Here is a 22,097-nt window from a genome sequence, read left to right on the forward strand (position 1 = left end):
TTAATACTGCAGACTTTTTCTGCACAGGTCAAAAAATACTTAGAAAATGTGTTTTTGAAGTACTGCCAGGTAGGTGAAGTAGTTCACAGATTTCAGAAGAAAAATGAGATCAAAAAGATTTACAAGTAGCCAAAGAAATAATATCAAGGCCAAGGGAGAAAATCCAAATTTTTTAATAAAGGCTCATGTCAGGGACAATGTGAGTCACCAGTAGCTGGATAATTAAGACAAGTGAAAGGATTGGGAGGATATGTGGATTTATGAGCACGCCTTGGGATTTTTGGGAAAAAACATTTAGTAATATTGAAAATTCTTGTTTAAATGACAGATCGTATTTTTTAAAAGATGACATTATCATAGATTCATAGATTATATGTTATCATAGATTAATAGATTATATGGGCCCAGCAGGGACCATTGTTATTACCTAGTCTGACCTGCTTTATATCACAGGCCATAGGACTTCCTGAATTACTTCCTGTTTGAACTAGAGAATATCTTTTAGAAAAACATCCAGTTTTGATTTTAGAAGTTTCCAGGGATGGAGAGTCCACCACAGCCCTAAGTAAGTTGTTCAAATGGTCATTTACCTTCACTGTTAAAAATTTGCACCTTATTTCTAGTCTGAATTTGACTAGTTTTAACTTACAGCTATTGGGTCTTGTTATACCTTTGTCTGCTAGAGAAAAGCGACTTCTATTATCAAATTTTTGTTCCCCGTGTGGATACTTGTAGACTGTGATCAAGCCAAGCCATAAACTTCTCTTTGATAAGCTAAATAGATTTCCTCGAGTTTTACACTTGTAAGGCATGTTTTTTAATCCTTTAATCATTCTTGTGGCTTTACTCTGAACCCTTTCCAATTTATCAACATCCTTCTTGAATTGTGGATGCCAGAACTGGACACAGTATTCCAGTAGCAGTTGCACCAGTGCCAAATACAGAGGTATTATAACAGCGCTACTCCTATTGTTTATATATCCAAGGCTCTCATTAGCCTTTTTGCCACAAAATCACATTGGGAGCTCACGTTTAGCTGATTATCCACCATATCCAACAAATCTTTTTCAGAGTCACTGCTTCCAAGAATAGATTTCCCCATTTTGTACATGTGGCCTGCATTCTGTGTTCCTGGATATGTGGCTTCACATTTGGCTGAATTGAAACACCTGTTGTTTTCTTGCACCTATCTTACCAAAGCAATCCAGATCACTCTGTATCAGTGACCTGGCCTCTGCATTATTCTCTGTGTAATCTGTAAACTTTATCAGTGGTGATTTTATGTTTTCTTACAGATCACTGATAAAAATATGAAATAGTGTTACGATTATCAACCAAACTTGCAATTTCATTTAAAAAAAAAGTTAGTTTGATCAGATCTATTTTCCATAATCCATCTTGTTTGGCATTGCTTATATTATCCTCCTTTAATTCTTTATTAATCCTGTAACAGCTGTTCCATTATTTTGCCTAAGATCAATGTCAGGCTGAAAGGCCTTTCATTACTTAGTTCAGCCCATTTACTGTTTTAAAATATCTTTATTCTGTGGGCAGTTAGTCTTTATCATCTTTAACATTATTTTTACAATAAAATTAATACCTGTGACTTTTGTGCAGCAGTTTCTAAATTATGTTTAAGGAAATAGTTATATTAGAGCATTTGCCTAAACATTCCGAGGTTAGATTATTCATTATTTTCTAGATGTCTCCTTCTTGGATTTTTCTAGTGTTATGTTTGACCTCGTCAACCAGTGTCTGTTTTAAAGAACTCCACAGTCTCTCCTAAGAGACAGCCCTAAGGTATCCACTAGCATTTTACAATATTAAATTACTTCTATTAAGCAACTAACTGTAATGCAACTGGTCAGTGACAGTGTGACCCTAAGCAACCCGCAGAGCCATCCCTAGGGTATGGCAAATCGGGGCAACTGCTCCGGGCCCTGTGCTTTGGGGGGCCCTGCTAGCCGGCACGCATGGGCGGCACGTGAACCACTGGCTAGGGGAGGCTACCCCCAACCCTGTACCTTCCATCCGAGGGAGAGCGTGTGGCACCGCCACCATGGCCCTGGGAAGGCAGACAGAGTGACCCAAGCCCCCTGGAGCTCAGCGGCACTGCCAAAGCAGGGCCTTGGGGGTGAGGAGGGTGGGCACGCCTGGCTGTTTGGGAAGGCACCGCCTTCACTGCCTGGCACGATCGGTCACGGAAATGACTGATTCGTCACTTCCACCCTGGGCCCCGCACCCCTCTAGGGACGGCCCTGGCATCCTATATTCATACCCCGCACACTACTGCAATGATATTTGTTCAAAATATGCCTTGTGAGGTATCATTTAAAAACTAATAACACACTGGTTATTAATATAATTGTAAAATGCATGTGTTAATGTTATATTGGAAATTATGGATTCTCTCTGTGTGATGTTATTAGAACAGATATTCTCAAACTGTGGTCCTCAAGCTCCATTCAGGTGGTCCCTGGATAGTTTCCTCTAAGGTGTGCACCTGGGAGGCTGCACATGAGAGAATGAAGGGCCACCCCCACCTAATTAGTGGAGCTGCGCAGGCGCGGCTCTACTAATTAGGTGCCTGGACCTTGGAGAAGACATACATGTAAGGCGAGGTGGTGGCCTTGGGTGGAATAGGGGGTAGGGGAAAGGGGCAGTGGAATGAGAAGAGGGTGTGGGAGGAATTTGGGACATGCAGGGCTTGGCAGCCAGAGAAAGAGGCGACTTTCCCAAGCTCCAGGGCTGCAGCTGCCTGGGAGAGAGAGCCCTCCTTCCCAGCCCCAGCTCAGGGGTTGCTGTGGTGGGGGAGAGAGGAAGAGACCCCCCCTCCTTCCCAGCTCCAGCTCGGGGGCTTCCGTGGTGGGGGAGAGAGGGTGCATCCATCGCATTAGAAAGGTAAGACTATTGATATTAAAATATGAGTTGTATGCTTTTATTTGTAGAACAAAAAAAAGTTTATTGTTAAGATTTTTTTTTTATGTAGCACTTTTATCCAAAACACTTTGATAGTTAACTAATGGTACAAACACCATTTGGAAAGCTCATTACATGGTCCGCCGAGACCCTCAGCAATTTTCAAGTGGTCTGCGAAAAAAAAAATTTGAGAACCACCATGTTTAATTCCAGACAGCCAAGCCTAGGTAAATGTGATAAACAGGTCTGTCCTAGACAAAGGAATGTGGGCTTACCTCAATTTACATATTAGCAGTAAACAAAGCCATTGAGCTAAACCAGTGGGCTTATTCTGATCCTGAACTCAAGAAACAGAAAATTAACATGGCTCCTGCACCCCACAGAGACACAGGAGGTTGAATCCCCAGGAGGCCTTCCAAGACAAAAATAATCCCTTTGGGGATATGAGGAACAGAGAAACACTCAGTCTTTATCCTTCCCCTTAGAGACAAAGGAACCAAACAATTTGATCTCTGTGGTGGATCCTGAGCAGGCTGGTCAGTAAAAGCTGAAAAGGAGAGTGAAGGTGAGAGAAACATCTTGAACAAAGACTATATCTAGCTAGATTAAGTGTTTTAGATGCGTGTTTTCATTTTTATTTTCTTGTACCCATTTCTATCTTTATTTCTTCTACTTGGTATCACTTAACCTATGTTTTTTGTTAATAAACTAGTTTTATTTTTACTATAAACCAATTGAATGTTGTGTTTGAAGGGAAGGGTGTGTTTACCCCAGTTAAGTTAATAAGCTGTAATGGACTGACTTTTTTAAAAAGAGCAGCAAACTTAATATCTTCTGTGACTGCAGAGTGGTAGGGGCTTTGCAATGCAGAGAAACATCTTTGAGGAGCTTGGGGGGCTGAAGTTCACTGATGATTACCTGCTAGGTGAGGTTTGGGCTGGGAGAGCCTTGAGGAATTTCCAGTGAGGAAGGCAGGTGTGGCAGGGAGCTGACAGTCTAATTTCTAGTAAAGCTCACTCTTGCTAAGGCAGAGAGGTAACACTGTGGCTCACAGCTCCAGCTATCTCCAGTAGTATGAAAACAATGAGGAGTCCTTGTGGCACCTTAGAGACTAACAAATTTATTTGGGCATAAGCTTTCGTAGGCTAGAACCCACTTCATAGCCCTTAACCCACTTATAGTCCACAAAAGCTTATACATTTGTTAGTCTCTAAGGTGCCACAAGGACTCCTCATTGTTTTTGCTGATACAGACTAACATGGCTACTCCTCTGAAACCTGTCTCCAACAGAGTGTTACAGACAGATACAGCAATGGTCCCATATACAGCAATACCCTTTCCAGCTCAACAGGTCTCCCAGGTATGGACTTCAGTACTCATTAGGGACACACTAAGTACATATAGGTTGCTCACAGCAGACTCTGCTCTTTGTGTAGATCTGTACATTGCTGTAGGGTTTTTGCCTGATTATTAGATAAAAATATAAAATGTTTGCATTTTTGTTTTGCCTACCATATACCTCAGCTATATATAGGACCAATGTTTTGGCTACAAGAGAGTTTTTATGCATTAAATATATGCTTTTATTAAATATTGATATATAAAGTGCTTTATAAAAATAAAATAATTTTATGTATTTGCACATCAAATGTTCTCTAAACCATAACATCATTTTGGTACCAAATAAGTATGATTTATTATCTTATTTCTTAGCTTTTTCCAGTAAAATTTCCAGCTACCTTTATTAACATGACCTTCTTTAAAAGACCATTTCTTGTTAGTCTCTTGTGTGGTTGTTTAGTACCTGTTTCACTGTACTTTACTCTTTTTGCCCATAGTTCTTTAAATAGTCCAGTGACATCACTGTACATCACCAAGAGTAGAATGGTAGAGCAGATGGAAGTACATATTACCTGTTGTTACAACTTCCAGTAGACATTAACTCATTCTAAGGTGAGCCACTAGCTGGCAGCATTATATAAAATATGAATAAACTGCTGTTTAAGAATACATGTGACTGCTTCCAAAAGTATTACCTGATAACAGGTACGATCCTGTGAAAAATGGAATTAAAAAGAACCTTGAATAATTCTTCCTTAGAGCCCATAGAAGTAGCTACAGTAAGCTATGTACATGAGTCTTCTGGCATTAACCTTGGAAACTGCTGCTTTAACGTCTTACTCAGACTGCATCCTTGTGGCTGGTTTCTGTCTCTTTCTAAAAAAAATGTCAAAGGATGTATTTTTCATTAAAAGATTACTGCTAGAAGGTGGAAAAATCACAACTGGAAATCAGTATTATTTATTATTATTTTTAAAGAATGTGTAGGAGTAGTCTGGGGTGGAGGAATGATCAGTTCATTCTCCATGGACAACAGTGTGGTGTCTGCTAAGAAGGTCATACAGCCCCAGGCTTTATTAACTTTATCATAGGATGCTCCTTTAAAGGAAGTTCTGCGAGCTGTGGCCAACAGGTGAAGCCCTAGCAGAGTGGTCCAGTGCAGCTGTGCTGATATTGTGAGGTGGTATTAGCAGGCTCTGGAGGGCAGACACCTTGCTGATTCCATAAAGAGACAATCCCCCATATCAGTAGAATAACCCGGGGGGGGGGGGAGGGAGTCTGCAAGGAGATGCTTTTGAGTGTTTCTTCTCTTTGGCCTCCTCCAATAGAAGCGGGCAATCTGGCCCCACAATTATTACATGATTATATCTTATAGTAGACATCCTTAGATTATTTATTTATTTATTCATTAAAAATAAACCCAATCAAGTGAAGTGACTAAAAGATGAAATTATCAAAAGATTATAAATCTCCCTCATTACTTGCTGCAAGCCTAAACAAATTGCAATGTGTGGGAAGCTGTTACACAAAATTGTTAAGCATTGTGGAGTTTGCAAGTAATATCCACTTGACACCATCATATGCTTTTCACCCAAACAGCATACTCTGGAGAGTTGTCGTGATGTGAAGATGCACATCTACCATAGGAATGAGTTTGCTTAGAAAAATACATTTTTCTCTTGTAAACTTTACATGAGATTATTTAATTGTGCAAACATTCCTTTGATTTGAAATCACTGTAAGTTCAAGTTTTTGTTTTCTAGTTAATTGACTTTTGTGTGATTCCATATGAGTGTAAAATTACATGTTCTGGAACTGAAAAAACAGCAGAGGGTGCTGCAGTTACAGGACTACCCAGGCATATACTCCAAAGTAGCTGCTGCAGTAAGCAGATACAGTTACCGTGAAGACTTAAACTTTCAACGTTTAATAGATAAGTTATAGATTTTTTTTTTTAGTTCTAGTGACTCTAATTCTGTCTTAACTATACTGTAAAACTTCACTTACAGAATATGACTTACGAGAGTCAAACCCATCATTACCATATTGTCGTCTTTGCAGCTCCATAAGAATTCTGTCTGAGGCGTACCTATTAGTGGATTCTTACAATGATGGGTTACTTTCGGATTTTCACTAGTAGTTTGCATGATAAATTGCCATTTTTATTATAATATTTATTTTTTTGAGCATTAGCCACTTATAATCTCTGCTAGGTGCAGAGGACAATTATACTGATTTGGTAATGTGCAAGAACTGATATGGAGACATTTCCTTGTTGACTTCTCTGTGAAAAAGAGAAAATAATAATACATACCAAATTATTTCTCCAAGTTTAGTTAAAAAGGTGTTGGACTTATCTGCTTTTTCTAGTTATTGTTTTGTACAATAACATCTTGTAACATATTCATTACATGAGTATGCAAATACAAAACTCTCAGTTCCCAAACTGTTGTACAGTTGACTATAGTAATGCACTCAGATAAATGAAGGTAAGGGAATAGTTAACCTAACATAAATTCCACCCATGGTAAAATTACATGTTTAATTGTAGAGTTCAAAGACCAATGTATTTTCTTGATACATATTTTTTAAAACCTGTTTTGGTTGTTCGCTAAAAATGTCATAGATTGAAACCTCAACATAGATTTCCAAAAGCATGATGAGTAGATATTTTTCTTGTTACTGAACTCATTTTTTACATTCTATTAATCATAAACAATAACAAAGACTCTCATTATCTATTGAATTGTTTTTACTCTAGTGAATTTTGATTGAGATGCTAGAAATTAAAAAACATAAATAAAAAGAAAAGGAGGACTTGTGGCACCTTAGAGACTAACAACTTTCTTTGAGCATAAGCTTTCAAATAAATTTGTTAGTCTCTAAGGTGCCACAAGTCCTCCTTTTCTTTTTGTGAATACAGACTAACACGGCTGCTACTCTAAAAACATCAATGTCATCTTTTAGAACATAGATATTGTTTTTACAAATTTGATTCCCTCTCCTTCCAAAATGAACTATTTATTTGAGTTTTGGAAAATAAGCATGAGCTATGTTAACTTTTCTTTCTTTTCTGCCTACTTATGTACAAGAACATCTTGAAAAATATTAATTACAAAACAGTATCTGCTTTTTCTAGTTGTCGAACACTCTTTTGTATTGAATTTTGAGAAATAATTTGGTGTATGTATTTTCTCTCTCCTGTTTTCCATAATTTTTTTCAATCAATATTTTTTCAAATTATATTCATTTTGTTCATTATGATTTTTCATTCTAAATCAATTACTATTAACAACTTCTACGCCCCAATCTTTTCGTATTTTTAGAACTGTGCTGTTGTGGAAGAAAATACGATGGCTAAATTACAGAAAAGAGTCACATTTTCTTACACTCTCCTTTTCCCCTCAAATAAGTGGAAGTAGAGGTTTTGTTTTTTTTTCCCAGCAGTGGAATGTGAGGTTCTCTTCAGAGGCCTACTAGTTTCTTCAGAGGTCTCATTGGGTAGCTCAAAGATATCTGAACTCCGCTATGGAGAGCTTGTGGCAGCTACTGATTCATCACGCCTGGAAGGAGATGCCATCAAGCTATCTAGGGAAAAGGGTAGGATGACATCCTTTATCGGCAGGAGAGGTGCATGCTGCTCCTGCATTTCATGTAACATGTCATTCAGTTAGCTGCCACAAGGGAGTGAGACACATTTTGCAAGTGCTGATGCAGAAACTCCTCCTCCTCCTCCTGTATTTTTGCGGACATTATTTGTTTTTTGTGATGGAAGAAGTATTCTCCTCTTGATGCTCCCTGCCCCCGTCATTCATCACTAGATGTCCCCCTTAAAATTGCCATTTAGCTTCTTCCTGCGGCTACTCTCGTCCCACATAATTGACATTTAGAATTATTCTTAGTCATGTCAGAATTGCATACCCCTCGGAGAGAGAGATGGGTAAAACTTCAAAGCTTTTAAGTGAGCAAATGCAAGATGTGTGACACCTCCCACAGTGTGTGAGTGAGAGAAATGATCTACTGTGTACTTCCTGAAGTTGCCCCTTGGAAAGTTACAAATTATCAACTTCCAAGTACAGTGTGTAACTTCCTAAAAATGTATTTTAAAATATAGGCACCTAAGAATTCTGTTTTACTGTGTCTTTTGTAGGGCTTCTTCTGGGTCGCGTGCTTCCTTCTAGCGGTGGGTCAGGATAGCATCTCATCTCTCAGAATTCCTGCCTCCACTCTGTTTACAGTGGGTGGGGAAATTCTGTCTCCAAGCGGCCCAGGTGTCCTAATTAACCTGGAGTAACCTCTGCTCAGTTACCACCGGAAGAAGGAGCTGCTTATCCTAAGGCTAATACCTTCCTTCCTACGCTCTCCTGTATCCATCTGGCCTGACCCTGTCATGCTCTGTAGGGGGGAGCCGTAGTAGTGAAAACACGCCGTAGCAGCCCCAGGAAGGAAAAGGTATCCATAGTATAGATACGGTCAGAGGACATAGAGTTTGTCTGAGACTTCAAAATTGTATCAAAATAGGTCACATTTTTACCTCTTTTAGTCCACTGCTTCACTTAATATTTTGCACTTCTGTAATGTTTATTATCCAAGGATCTCAATGATGCACTACGTTAGGGAAACTATCTCTATCTTACCGATGGAGGCACAGAAATCAGCCTAAGACTGCAGAGGAAGATTTGTGTTAAAAGTGAGAATAAAATCTAGTCCTCCTTCCTGGTGCTGCATATGGTCTACAAGTTGATACTTCCTTATTTACTGAAAAGGGGACATAACACTGGCTTTCCCGCAATCTTTCTGTTCCCTGCTCTCTAAGTCCTGTTTTTCTTCTCACTTACAGCTTCTGATGAACCATGACCCCAACCCCATAGTTCAAAAAGTCTGCTTCTCACCAAAATCAAATAATAATTAAAACTATATAATACAATTCATACTAACATTGTTGGACTCCTTGATTTTTCTGAGGCTATGTCTACACTACTATGGTAAGTTGACGTACGCTACGCAACTCCAGCTACGTGAATAACATAGCTGGAGTCAAAATACCTTAGGTCGAGTTACTGTGGGGTCTGTGCTGTGGGGGACCGATGGGAGAAAATCTCCCGTCGACTTACCTTACTCTTCTTGTCGGGGGTAGAGTACAGGGGTTGACTGGAGAGCAATCTGCAGTCAATTTGGCTGGTCTTTACTAGACACGCTAAATCGACCGCCGGTGGATCAATCTCAGAGCATAGATCCCGGCTGTAGTGTAGACCTGTCCTGACATGTAACAATGGGTTTTGCAAATCTTTTATCAGATTCTTATCAAAGCCATCCAGACCCAACAGACATTCAGAGGTAGTCCCAGAAGTGACTTTAAGCCACTGTAGAATGTTCTAAATGTTTTCCAGCATATAGCTTGCAGGAGTTTTATTGGAAAAGAAAAGTAGCTGTGGTATTCTGAGGCTCCTCCCACAAACCAAGATCTACCCCCAGAAGGCCAGATAAGTAAATCATCTAGAAGTTCAAAATGTGGTCATGCATGCTCTGCTGGTCATCTTTGGGCTTGGCTCCTATTTGGTGCATCTCAGATTCCTTGCTGAGGTCTCTTGGGCTCCTTGAGCTTGGTTTCCCCTTTGCTCAGCTCAGAAGACCCCTGAGCTCTGCTCCTTCCCCCTTTCTTGTTAGCTTCAGAGGTCAGTTTTGATGGTACTGGAAGGAATAATCTGATATTTTTACAATCACCACCCATTCAGGATTAGAGAAGAGCCAAGAGAATGCATAAAGGGTTGGAAAACATGCCTTATAGTGAAAGACTCAAGCAGCTCAATCTGTTTGGCTTATCAGAGAGAAGGTTAAGAGGTGACTTTATCATAGTGTAAGAACCTACATGGGGAAACAAAATTTAATAATAGAGTTGTCACAGGGTAACACTGGCTCTTTAAGGGGGAAGAGACCTGTGCACTAGTGACTAGTAAGCACTCCTCAACTCCACACCCTTCAATCTGTCTTAAAAGTAGGCAGCTGGGCCCTGGTAGTGAGAGAAGGGCCCTAGGGTGAGTCAAACCTGCCTGGGACTCAGAAAAAGGGCAGGTGAGAGCTGCCTGAGAAGTCCCTGAAGGAAGATAGGAAAGGGATAAGTGAGAGCCAAGGGTGGCAAGTTATATAGGCCTGTGGTGCCCGGGGTCCAGGAATATTCAGGGCCTGGGGGCCTGGCTCCACCAACGTTCGAAGCCGGGTCTCTCCCCTGGTCCTGCCTGCCACCCCCACGTGCCTCCTCCGGAGTGCCCCCCGGGCCCTGCTTGCCAGCCCTGCATGCCTTCCCCGGGCCCCGGAGCGTCCCTGCCTCAAGTGGGCGGCTGCCTTGCAGCTCTGCTCTGCGCTCCCTTGCCAGTGGCGGTGGCGGCCATTGCTGCCTACAAGACGAGAGCAGCGCCCGCGGCAGGTTGAGGTGGCTGCTGCACGTGCGGAGGGAGGAGGGAAGGGAGGTGCACACATGATTGGCAGCCCTCCCCCGCACCCACCGGGAGGCGACGCTGACGGGGCTTCCGGGAGTTGGAGTCTGGACCTCACTGAGCAGCTGCTGGGGCTTGGGTGAATATCTGACCGTATGATCTGTGTTCCCCCCCACCACTTGCAGCCACCACTCCTGACCCACATAGGGCAAAGGGCAGCTCCATCCTCCGTGGGGCTACGGTGAGGGGCAGCAGGCTGCAGCAGGGGAGGAGGCCACATGTGATGGCAGCTCCCTCCCCCTGGCACCCACTACAGGGGAGGCAAGGGGGCTTCCAGGACCTGAGGACCCAGCCCGTAGGAGCACATGCAGGGATGGTGCTGGATGAGTGTGCTGCTTGGGGGGAAGAGGGCTGGGGGACTGTGGTGTCCTCCTCTCTGGCCCCAGCCCTAGGGCAGCCTGCCTGCACCCCAAACTCCTCATGCCCAGCCCCACTCCACCCCAGAGCCTGCACCCCCAGCCAGAGCCCTCACTCCCCCCCCCCCCACAGCCCAACCCTTTGCCCCCACCCTGAGCCACCTCCTGCACTGTGAACCCCTCATCCCTGGCCCCACCTCGCAGTCCTTACCCCTGCACCCCAACCCTCTGCCCTAGCCCTGAGCCCCTCTGTCACTCCAAACCCCTCATCCCCAGCCAGAGCCCTCATCTCCCCACACCTCCCCCACATTGTGTAATATAGGGAAACTATTAGACACCTACTGTTTCCAGTCCATTTTTACATTATTTTAAAAAATATACATCGGCTTATAAAGCTTATAAAGGTGTGGGCGGGGTGGGACTTGGACCTGATTTGGGCACCACCAAAAATTATACAAACCTGCCACTTCTGGTGAGAGCTGCCTGAGCACAGGGGAGAGGAGAGACAGAAGGAGCAGCAGAGTTGCCTTGTGGAAATCTGAAGATAACAGACAGCTCTGCTGGCCCTCTCTGGGAAGAGTGAGGAATTGCAAGGAAGCCAGCAGAAGGAGGTGCCTACTGACCTTCCTGAGCCAGAGAGGGCTGAAGGCTGAGGGCTGCAGAGGGAGATACCTGCTGGAGGGCCAGAAAGGGCTGAAGGCTGGGGTGAGGTGTGGTAAGAGATGCTGGAGCAATACCTGGTAGGTGAGCATGGTGGGTGAGAGAGAGAGAGAGACTGGAGCTGCAGAAAGCGTGAGAATAGTGAGAGACACCGGGGCTGTAAATTGATGGACTGCTGGGGGCTGAGTTTCTTATGGTTTATATTCACAGGGATTTCTGTGTGATAAATTAGTCCCACAGGGGCTATTTGTATTCAGAAAGACTATTTGGACTATTTTAGGGAAGCACTGAAGGGAAAACTGAGGCAGGTGCATTGGTTGTGCTGTTCCTACTGCTGGACTGCTCCCTAGGCAAGGGCTGCAATATAACAACAGGGTTCTTCGGTGTAGCAGACAAAGATATAAGAATATTCTGTAGGTGGAAGTTGAAAGCTAGATAAATTTCAGACTAGAAATAAGGTGCAAATTTTTAACAGTAAAGGTAATTTACCACTGGAACAATTTACCATGGATTTCCTTCACTGGAAATTTTTAAATCAAGATTGGATGTTTTTTTAAGTGATATGGTCTAGTTCAAATAGGAATTAATACAAGGAAGTTCTCTGGCCTGTGTTATAGAGGAGATTGGACTAGTGATCACAGTGGTCCGTTCTGGCCTTTATAATTAATTAATCAATCTATGATGTCCCTCACAGTAGCTTGTGTAGATCTTCATAATATGAATATGCACCTCTTCTTTCTTACATGCATTTATGTGCAGTGTCATATTTAACAATAATGGTATTTCAGTTACTGCCCTTGAGCATGTGCATTAACCCTTTTGCTAGGAATGGATCAATTCATACTTCTCTATTGTTCAAGGCTATTGCTGTGTCAGTGACACTCAGGAGTATTCTGAAGGCTTTTTCGAATGATACGGGTTAGAGACTGACTGATTCGAATTCTATAGTATAATGTGTCAGCCTAAAAAACAAACAAAACTAAACACAAAAAATGCCTTCTCTCTGAGCTCCCCAGGGGCTGGCCTGTTTTGAACCTTAATTGTGTTTTGCCTTTTGTGAATTGTTGGTGGGATTATGTTTTGTGTTGTTCTTGGGTGTAGGTCCAGGTAATTTTACCAAATAGTGTGTCCTAGACTAGGCTTGGTAGTGCTGAGTATTTGCCTAAGATGACTGACACTGGAGCCTCTGAGAGTATGTGCTCAGTCCTGTGTGGAGGAGATGCCTCATATTGCTCAGTGATGATCTCTTCCACTGCCTGAGCTGTGGTACTTGCAACCTATGAAGAGAATCCTGACCAATCCTCCTTTCTACAAAGAAGAATGGTATTTAGCAGTGGAAAATGTTGGGTTACTTCAGGCTCCCAAACCATTGTGGAGTACTTGTCTACAAGGATAAATAGTGAGTCCTTGATTTCTGAGAGATCTATATAGAATTATTTAATGGTATGTTAGATTATGCGAATGTGGCACTTTCCGAACTGTATCTGAATATTCTGGGGAAAAAAGGGATCATTGCCTAAACTGCCATCTTTCAAAAGAACGTGCATGATGAGATATCCATTTACCTCTTTGAATCAGGCACTCAGTACACATCCGTCTTGCAGGGAGGACATTTGCTGGCTGACCACAAAAGCTATCCTTACATGGATATTACAAGCCAAGTTCTCAAAAACAAATATGGGTAAAGCTTCCCAGGCATGGTGCACGTGTGTACAGTGAGATGATTGTGCCTGCAATTTGTGTTCAGTTATCTGTGCCCAAGCACTCCAGCTTCTGTGCATTTTAGCTGATTGTTCAAAAAAAAATTGTTGTGTATGTCATTCTGCAGTCATTTTAATCCTAGTAAAAAGTGTTTCCAGGATAAATATGCATCTCGGTCCCATTCTTCTTCTGTTCTAGTATTACTGTAATAAGAAAAGCACATTGGAACCTCTTCACAATATTCCAACTTAATTATCACAAGAAACTGGATTGTTCCATTTAAATTAATTACAATAATTTTAAGATAGGGTATGACATCTTTAATTAGATTGGTCATAGGAATAGAAGAATTATTATTTTAATTAAATTTAAGAATGAATTTTATTGTAACATTTGATAACTTTTCTTAATCACCTTTTAATTGAAAGTGGGTTGGATGACTATTATTAAAGTTGTCATTTTAGCTGGCATATTGTATATACTAAATCTACAATCTTTTTATTTGCTGCACAGCTTTGTTTTGAATCAAATACTTGGATATAATTTCAGAGCAATTAAAATGAATAGCGGCAGGCCGGTTTCTGTTTCATATCTTGAGTTATAGTAGGATGTTGCAGTTAGACAGTATACACTAGTTATTCGTATAAGCCTCAATGTACTTTCTCCCTAGTATCTTTTTTTCTTGTATCATTCCACTGTAGAAAATATTTCAAATGTGATACTCTCTTTTTGTAGAGTATAGAGAAATCCCATTTATCTAAAATTTTTCTGGGACCTTGAAACATTTAGATAAATGGGATTGTGGATGATCTGAATATTGACTTGGTAAGTGATTCTTGCTGGATTATGTAACCTAGATTCCCAACACAAGGGAGTTTCAGATGAATGGGGTTTACTCTGTACTCCACAAAATTTATGAAGGCATATGATCAGGAAGTTGCCCAAGTTATCCTCTCATCAGTTATTTTTAGAACACAAAAAGTGGAAACATGAACAAATTGCTAAGGATGAGTAGTAGAAAAGAATAGTACAAGCATGCAGGAACAAAATCACAAAGGCTAAGGCACAAAATGAGTTACACCTATCAAGGAACATAAAAGTCAATAAGAAGAGGTTCTATACATATATTAGGATGAAAGAAAGTGTAGATCAACTACTTAGCAGGGAAGGAGAGCTAACAATGGATGACATCAAGAAAACTGAGGTGTTTAATGCCTATTTTGCTTCTGTCTTCACCAAAATTAACTGTGACCAGATTCTTAATGCAGTTAATGCTAAGAACAAGGGGGAAGGAACACAAACCAGAATAGGAGATGAACAGATTAAACAATATTTAGATAAACTAGATGTATTTAAGTCAACAGAGCCTGAAGAAATTCATCCCAGGATACATGAGGAACTGGCTGAAGCAATATTGGAAGAGTTAACTATTATTTTCAAGAACTCCTGGACGATGTCTGAAGCGACAGAAGACTGGAGAAGGCAAACATAGTATCTATCTTTAAAAATGAGAACAAACAGGACCTGGGGAATTATAGATAAACTTGGCAGAATTCAGGGTTTTTGTTTATAATTTAGATTAATAATATTGATATTTATTTTAAAGCATTTTTTTCAATTTTATTGATTTAAATTTTCACAGGTGCAGGAAATTATGGGGGGAGGTCAGATAATTATTTAATGATAGCAAAGTTGAAATTCAACAAGGTAAAGCTTTATAACCATTAAAACACATTGTCAACATCATATGTCAAAATATACAATACACATGTCTAACTTTGATGATCTGTAAATTTCAGTTATTATCGATGGAAATATTTTTCATCGGTTTCTGTGTGTATGGTGAAATTTACTGACATTTACCAATAAAAATCTAATCCTGCCAAGCCTAGTTATAGACCAGTCAGCCTAACTTCAATATCTGGAAAGATACTGGGACAAATTATTAAACAATCAGTTTGTAAATACCTTGAGGATAATAGTGTAATAAGTAATTAGCCAACATGGATTTGTCAAGAACAAAGCATGCCAAACCAACCTAATTTCCTCCCTTGATAGCATTACTGGCCTAGTGGATTGGGAGAAGCTGTAGATGTGAAATAACTTGGATTTTGGTAAGGGTTTTGACACAGTCCCACATGACATTCTCAAAAGTAAACTAGGGAAATGTGTAATAGATGAAATTACTATAAAGTACTATGTGGGTACACAACTGTTTGAAAGAGTAGTTATCAATGGCTCGCTGTCACACTGGGAAGGCGTATCTAGTGGGGTCCTGCAGTGGTCAATCCTTGGTCCATACAATTCAATATTTTACTTAATGACTTGGATAATGGAGTAGAGTATCTGCTTATAAAATGTGATGATGACACCGAGCTTGGAGAGGTTGCAAGCATTTTGGAGGACAGGAGGATTAGAATTCAAAACAATCTTGACAAATTGGAGAATTGGTCTGAAATCAAAAAGATGAAACTCAATAAAGGCAAGAACGAAGCACTACATTTAGGAAGGAAAAGTCAAATGTACGAGTACAAAATGGGAAATAACAGACTTGGTGGTAGTACTGCTGAAAAGGATCTGAGAGTTATAGTGGTTCACAAATTGAATGTGAATGAACAGTGTTACATAGCTGCAAAAAAGGCAATCATCATTCTCAGGTGTATTCATAAGAGTGTCATATATAAGACATTGGAGGTAGTTGTGCCACTCTATTTGGCAGTGGTGAGGCCTTATTTGAAGTACTATGTCCTGTTCTGGTTGCCACACTTTAGGACACAAGAACAAATGTGGACAAACGTGATGATCAGTTACTGTCCATGTCCACTGAAAGTAGGACAAGAATTAATCTGTAGCAAGGAGACACTGGTTATATATTAGGAAAAACTTTCTAACTATAAGGATAGTTAATCACTGGAATATGCTTCCAAGGGAGGTTGTGGAATCCCTGTCATTGGAGGCTTATAAGAACAGGTTAGACAAACACCTGTTAGAGAGAGGCTAGGTATACTTGGTCCTGCCTCAGTGTAGGGGACTTGAGTAGAGGACCTCTTGAGGTCCCTTCCAGCCTTGCATTTCTGTGATTCTATGAAATGTGAAATGCCAATTCTAACACCCTATGGTGCTTTATATCTGATATTAACCCTGTAATATTTGATTACTCTTAAGAGGGTTCTGGCTCTTTTAAACTCCAAAAATTTACTTACCTTTTAAAGATATTCTGTCAACTTGAAATCTAGCCAGTTTTGAAAATTTACTTCAAGTCCTACCTTTACGCCTGAGTCCCCTTGCCAATTTTTGTGTTTTTATAATTATATCTTCCTTTATTCAAGACCTCTTTCTCCCACCATACAAACTAAGGAAACTACCCTGTATAGGATATTATTTATTTGTATTACTGTATTGCCTGTAAGCCCTCTTTGTGGACCAAGACCCATTGTCTTGTACTACGTATTGTACAAACAGAGCAAAAACATGTTTGCTTCCCCAAGGACCTTCAATCTTAAGTGTCAAAAAGGTGACAACAGGTGTATAAACAATGAAAGAGACTATAGGTAGGTCTCATCTAAAGCCCTTTGAAGTCAGTGGAAGTGTGTCCATGGATTTTGATGGACTGTGGATCAGGCCCAAAATAAGCAAGCTCTAAAAAGGAGGCAGTTAAGCAAGAGTCTCTGTGGGATATAAAAGGAATTCTGTCGTCCCCATCACCATATGTTTAAGTGTATATAAAGTTATATATGTTTTTCTGGTGTGTATAAACCCCTGCAATTTATTTTCTTTTATTACATTTTATCTATTTTTAAGATACTATTAAAATTTGTAAACATGAAAAATACTTTCTTTTAAATTAATCTTGTGCTTCAGACTTCTACAGTATAATGCACATGCATGCACAGTAAATTATCAACTAATTCCCATTTAGAAACAATTCTCTATGGTTTCTAGTAGCAATTCTGTATGCTTACATTGATCAAATTATATAGCAACTCTCATGAGTGAGTAATTACAGTAGAACCTCAGTAGCATGGGGGATCCATTGTGAACTAGTGAAATATTTTTTTCTACATGGCTCCAGCCCTTCTACCTTCTCATTCAAAGGGGATTCACTGATATGAGGTATATTATAGTTTGCCTCACATATGACAAGGGCAATGGCGATGACTATGCATTATGCCAAAACAGTGTGGTCCCATTCTTATTCTTGTCATGCACATGCATTGAAGACAGTAAGTCAGTGGTTCCCAAACTTGTTCCACCGCTTGTGCAGGGAAAGCTCCTGCCTGGCTGGGCCGGTTTGTTTACCTGCCGCATCCGCAGGTTCAGCTGATCGCGGCTCCCAGTGGCCGCGGTTCGCTGCTCCAGGCCAATGGGAGCTGCTGGAAGCGGCGGCCAGTACGTCCATCAGCCTGCGCCGCTTCCAGCAGCTCCCATTGGCCTGGAGCAGCGAACCACGGCCAGTGAGAGCTGCGATCGGCCGAACCTGTGGACGTAGCAGGTAAACAAACCGCACAAGCGGCGGAACAAGTTTGGGAACCACTGCAGTAAGTAAGTGATTATTATTATTAGTTGTTGTTGTTGTATTGCAGTAGCACCTAAATACAAAACATTTGAATTCTGAGTTGTATGTAAATAGAAATTGAATTCCTTTAGTGGTGAGTGAATAACTGTGGCCCCAGTTCTGCAAATCCTTATGTATGTGATTAACTTTATGAATTAAGTAGTCTTATTGAGTTCCAGTTGAGTTCAGTGGGTTCATGTGCAGCAAGTTAATTATGTTCATAAGTGATTGCAGGATAAAGGGCCTAAATAAATTTTTCCAGTGTTCAAGCTATTTCTGGTAATAAATAATCACAATGCTTCAGATACTCAGAGCACCTTACATTTGTTTTAGGCAAAACTACAAATTTTTAAGAGCCCCCGTTGTAGGTAATCCTTTTGCTGCAGAATAGTGAAAGTGGGTATGTGTGTATTTTTTTTTTTATAAAAAGGGAGTAGTATGTAATAGTTGTTTTATATAACTTGTAATTCTCTACTTTAACTTTGCCAGTGGCTGCTGAGCATTTATACTAAAATATTTATTTGTTTTCTGGAGATCATGGTCAGTTCATTGGCCATCTTACCATTGTATTTTATTTGAAACTTTTCTTATGCTTGTTTTTCTTGTCTGAATACTATAGAATAGGATAGTCAACGAAGTGACAAAAAGCATGGTTGGGGTTTTTTGTTTTTGCCTGTAGTTTCTGTGAAGATGATGAATGAATTGAAAGAATCGTTACACTTAATGTAGAATTCACAGTTGTCTTTTTATGGAAAGTCACCATAAGCTTTTCTGCATGTAAATTTTTGTGCTTTATAGAAGTGAGAGAGAATAATAGCACTAGTTTGATCATCTGTGCTACCCAAGCTTCTCCATGAAACTCTGTCTGCACCTCAGTGCTATTATGCATTCCAGTCTTGAAGAGTGACTGCTAATCATGTGTCTTGGTTTTGTGACATGGGCAGATGTCCATGAAGAACTAGGATGAGGCTGTTACTCGCTTTCACTTGTAATGTGAGCCAGGGTTTGAACCTCCGGGTAAAAGTGCATTAATCCTACCGTATCGCCCAGCTCCCAACATACCGTAAATGTAACGGACTGTAAACTGACATAAGCCTTTATAGGAGTACCCAAGTGTGTTGGTGGTTCTATCACCTGAGAAATGATACTCTGCAAGTCAGTCATCCTATGCACTGGAGCAAAAATAATAAGAAGCTAAAGTAACTTTTTTAACCTTGTCCTTTTACATTTCATTTTATTGTTTAGCTCTGGCATATGTTTCATAAGTTAAATTCTCCTTTGTTTCAGACAGACAGTCTCCACAGAAACCAACGTATTTCTGGTTTCAGAGTAGCAGCCGTGTTAGTCTGTATTCGCAAAAAGAAAAGGAGTACTTGTGGCACCTTAGAGACTAACAAATTTATTAGAGCATAAGCTTTTGTGAGCTTCCGATGAAGTGAGCTGTAGCTCACGAAAGCTTATGCTCTAATAAATTTGTTAGTCTCTAAGGTGCCACAAGTACTCCTTTTCTTTTTGCAACGTATTTCTGAAACCTTTAACATGGAGCTTCCAGTAATGTTAAGTCAGCTTTCAAAACAGTTTTTTACATTAAATACTTTGAGACTCTTTAAACTTAAATGGTCATCAGAGAAGGTATTGTTTTTTATTTTTACCAACCTTTATAGAGGTTCATTGTGTCTTCATGAGTTTGGTGAGGGGTTGCTTAAGCAGTGCAAGATGATTAATTTCACAATTGATATAAATGTTTCTGTATTCAAATGGCAGCTTATATTAGTGTCACAATTTATGACAACTGCACCTGTATTCCCTCTCCGTGTTGCACCAAAGCTCCTGGCTCCTCAACCATCACCTCTTTGGCCAGGGTCTGCACTTTGCTTTCTCTCCAGAGGTTATGAATAGCAAAACGGCCCACAGTTATAAGTTACCACCCAGCTCTTTATAAGCATGCACATGTTTCTTAAGGTGCAAGCATTACAAGAGACAACATATGAAAAGCAATAAAATAACTTGCATGCTAAAAAGGTTATCAGAGGTCCCCACAACTCTGATCTTGGGTTCCGGTATGGATCAGTTCTTCCAACTTTTCCTCAAGGATTGGGGGCCTGTCCATTTACTGGATCAGAAAAAAGGCCCTGGGTCATTTAAACTCAGGCTGTTTTTCCAGAAGTCCTTTCTTTGTCTGTTTTTCTCTGGAGAATCCAGTTTGAAACAGTATATTCAAATCTCTCTAGGAGGTGGTACCTCTCTGGGGGGATTATAATCTGTCTGATTTGCCTAAATCACCACCCATTGTTTTTGTTTCCTGGAGGAGCTGTGGAAGCCCTCCCTGGTGCAGTATAACCCAATCATACCTAAACCATTCATTTGAAACAAGGAACCCCAAAGATACTTAAACATAATTCAATAAGGTCTCCCAAATCAAAGGAGGAAATTGCCGTATCTGTCATAATTTGTAATCAGTTATAACATCAAATGACCTTGCCGTATCTGTACATAAAACATCTTACTATTCATGTAACAATGATATCAGGCACTTGTTATGTGGAGGCTTGCACTTAGATACAGTACATCTCAAAAAGACCTTTTGCCTCTTAAACATTGGAGAAATACAAAGATTTTCACCTTTAAGTGGAAACATGAGTTGGAAGTAACCAATATTTTCTGTATAACATTCCCCGCCATAAAATGTTCTCCAAGTTTAAAGAATTCTTTGTGTGGAATTTAAACTCTGGTTTCCCTTTGAAAAAGAAAAGGGATGTTGGTATAGCCCCGCTTTATCTTTAGATTTATTGAACTGAAAACACAACTCTGCATTCCTTTTCCTAAAAGATGTTTGTTGTTTCTTGACCCACGGTCCTTCATAGTTACAGCAATTAAACTTCTATTAAATATTGTGTGCAAAGCACAAATTCCAATACCAATACATCTTTTAAACATAGCACAAAAGAAAACAATATAAAGTTAAAGCAAGGCAAATTTAAAATGCAGCTGTCTGTGTATATAATATTTTAGGGGTCATAACCTCCTTTGCCATAAAACATGCTTATCTTCTTGATGTTTGCTTGTCTTTGGGAGACAGAACAGAAACCTTCTGGAATTTCTTTAACCAGCCTGAATATTTTATAAGAAAACTAACTAAACATGCACAAGTATTGTTATATTTTTCAAGCATCCTGGTTATAACATACTTGTAGCTATTTCTTAATAAAGACACAAACAAGCTTGTAATAATTTAAAACAAGTTACAATAATTTTGTTAATATCATTTCTCTTTAACAGCTGCATGATCTAGTGATTAAATAGCGGGAGTCAGTAGATCAGGCTTCTAATCCAAGTTTTAACAAATTTACTGTGGGACCTTTGTTAAGTCGTGTAGGACTACATTCTCAAAATTGTCCACTAATTTTAGGTGCCTCAAGTTTTCAGTGCCCACCTTCAGACACTTACGACTTGGTATTCAGAAATGTTGAGTGGATGTTTTCAGAGAACTATCCACAATGACTCCAAGATCTCTTTCTTGAGTGGTAACACCTAATTTAGACCTCATCATTTTATATGTATAGTTGGGATTATGTTTTCCAATGTGCATTACTTTGGATTTATCAACATTTAATTTCATCTGCCATTTTATTGCCTAGTCACCCAGTGTGACAGGGTTCAGTTGGTCCACTGAGCCGCTGGGGGGCGGTGGGGAGCTACTGTCTCACTGGCAGGCCTTGGTCACACCTTTCTGTCACTAGGGAGTTAGCGGTGGGAGGCGCGCCCCTCAGGCAGGGGGAGTGCCGGCACGAGTTGTGGCGCGCCCCTCAGGCAGGGGTAGGGCAACGCAGGCCCATCCAACTCCACTGCGTTCCAGCCTAGGGCCCTGACAGTAGTGGGAGGATCCCCCACTGGGTCAGTGGGGAGCCATCCGCAACATGCTGACCAAATTGACCCACCGCACTGTGCAGTTCTGCTCCTGGCCTACTTCCTACCCAGTCTCCCAGCGGGTCCCTCTGGTCCCTCCAGCTCGTCAGGGTATTCAGCTGCTGGCAGCTCCAGCTTCCCCTCCGCATCAGGCTCACACTGGCC

The 22,097-nt window shown here is 40.5% G+C and overlaps 1 protein-coding gene and 1 long non-coding RNA gene across 2 annotated transcripts in view; both read left to right on the forward strand.

Annotated features, from left to right (window-relative positions):
• CAMKMT (calmodulin-lysine N-methyltransferase) overlaps window positions 1–22,097 on the forward strand; it is a 335,072-nt gene that overhangs the window by 31,829 nt on the left and 281,146 nt on the right. The gene's annotated exons all lie outside the window — the stretch shown is intronic.
• On the forward strand, window positions 514–7,111 carry LOC119852940. Its single transcript, XR_005291905.2, has 3 exons — window positions 514–565; window positions 3,405–3,484; window positions 4,758–7,111. It is a non-coding gene; the product is annotated as an uncharacterized LOC119852940 (long non-coding RNA).

The sequence above is a fragment of the Dermochelys coriacea genome, chromosome 3 (genome assembly GCF_009764565.3).
Source record: "Dermochelys coriacea isolate rDerCor1 chromosome 3, rDerCor1.pri.v4, whole genome shotgun sequence".
NCBI lineage: Eukaryota > Metazoa > Chordata > Testudines > Dermochelyidae > Dermochelys > Dermochelys coriacea.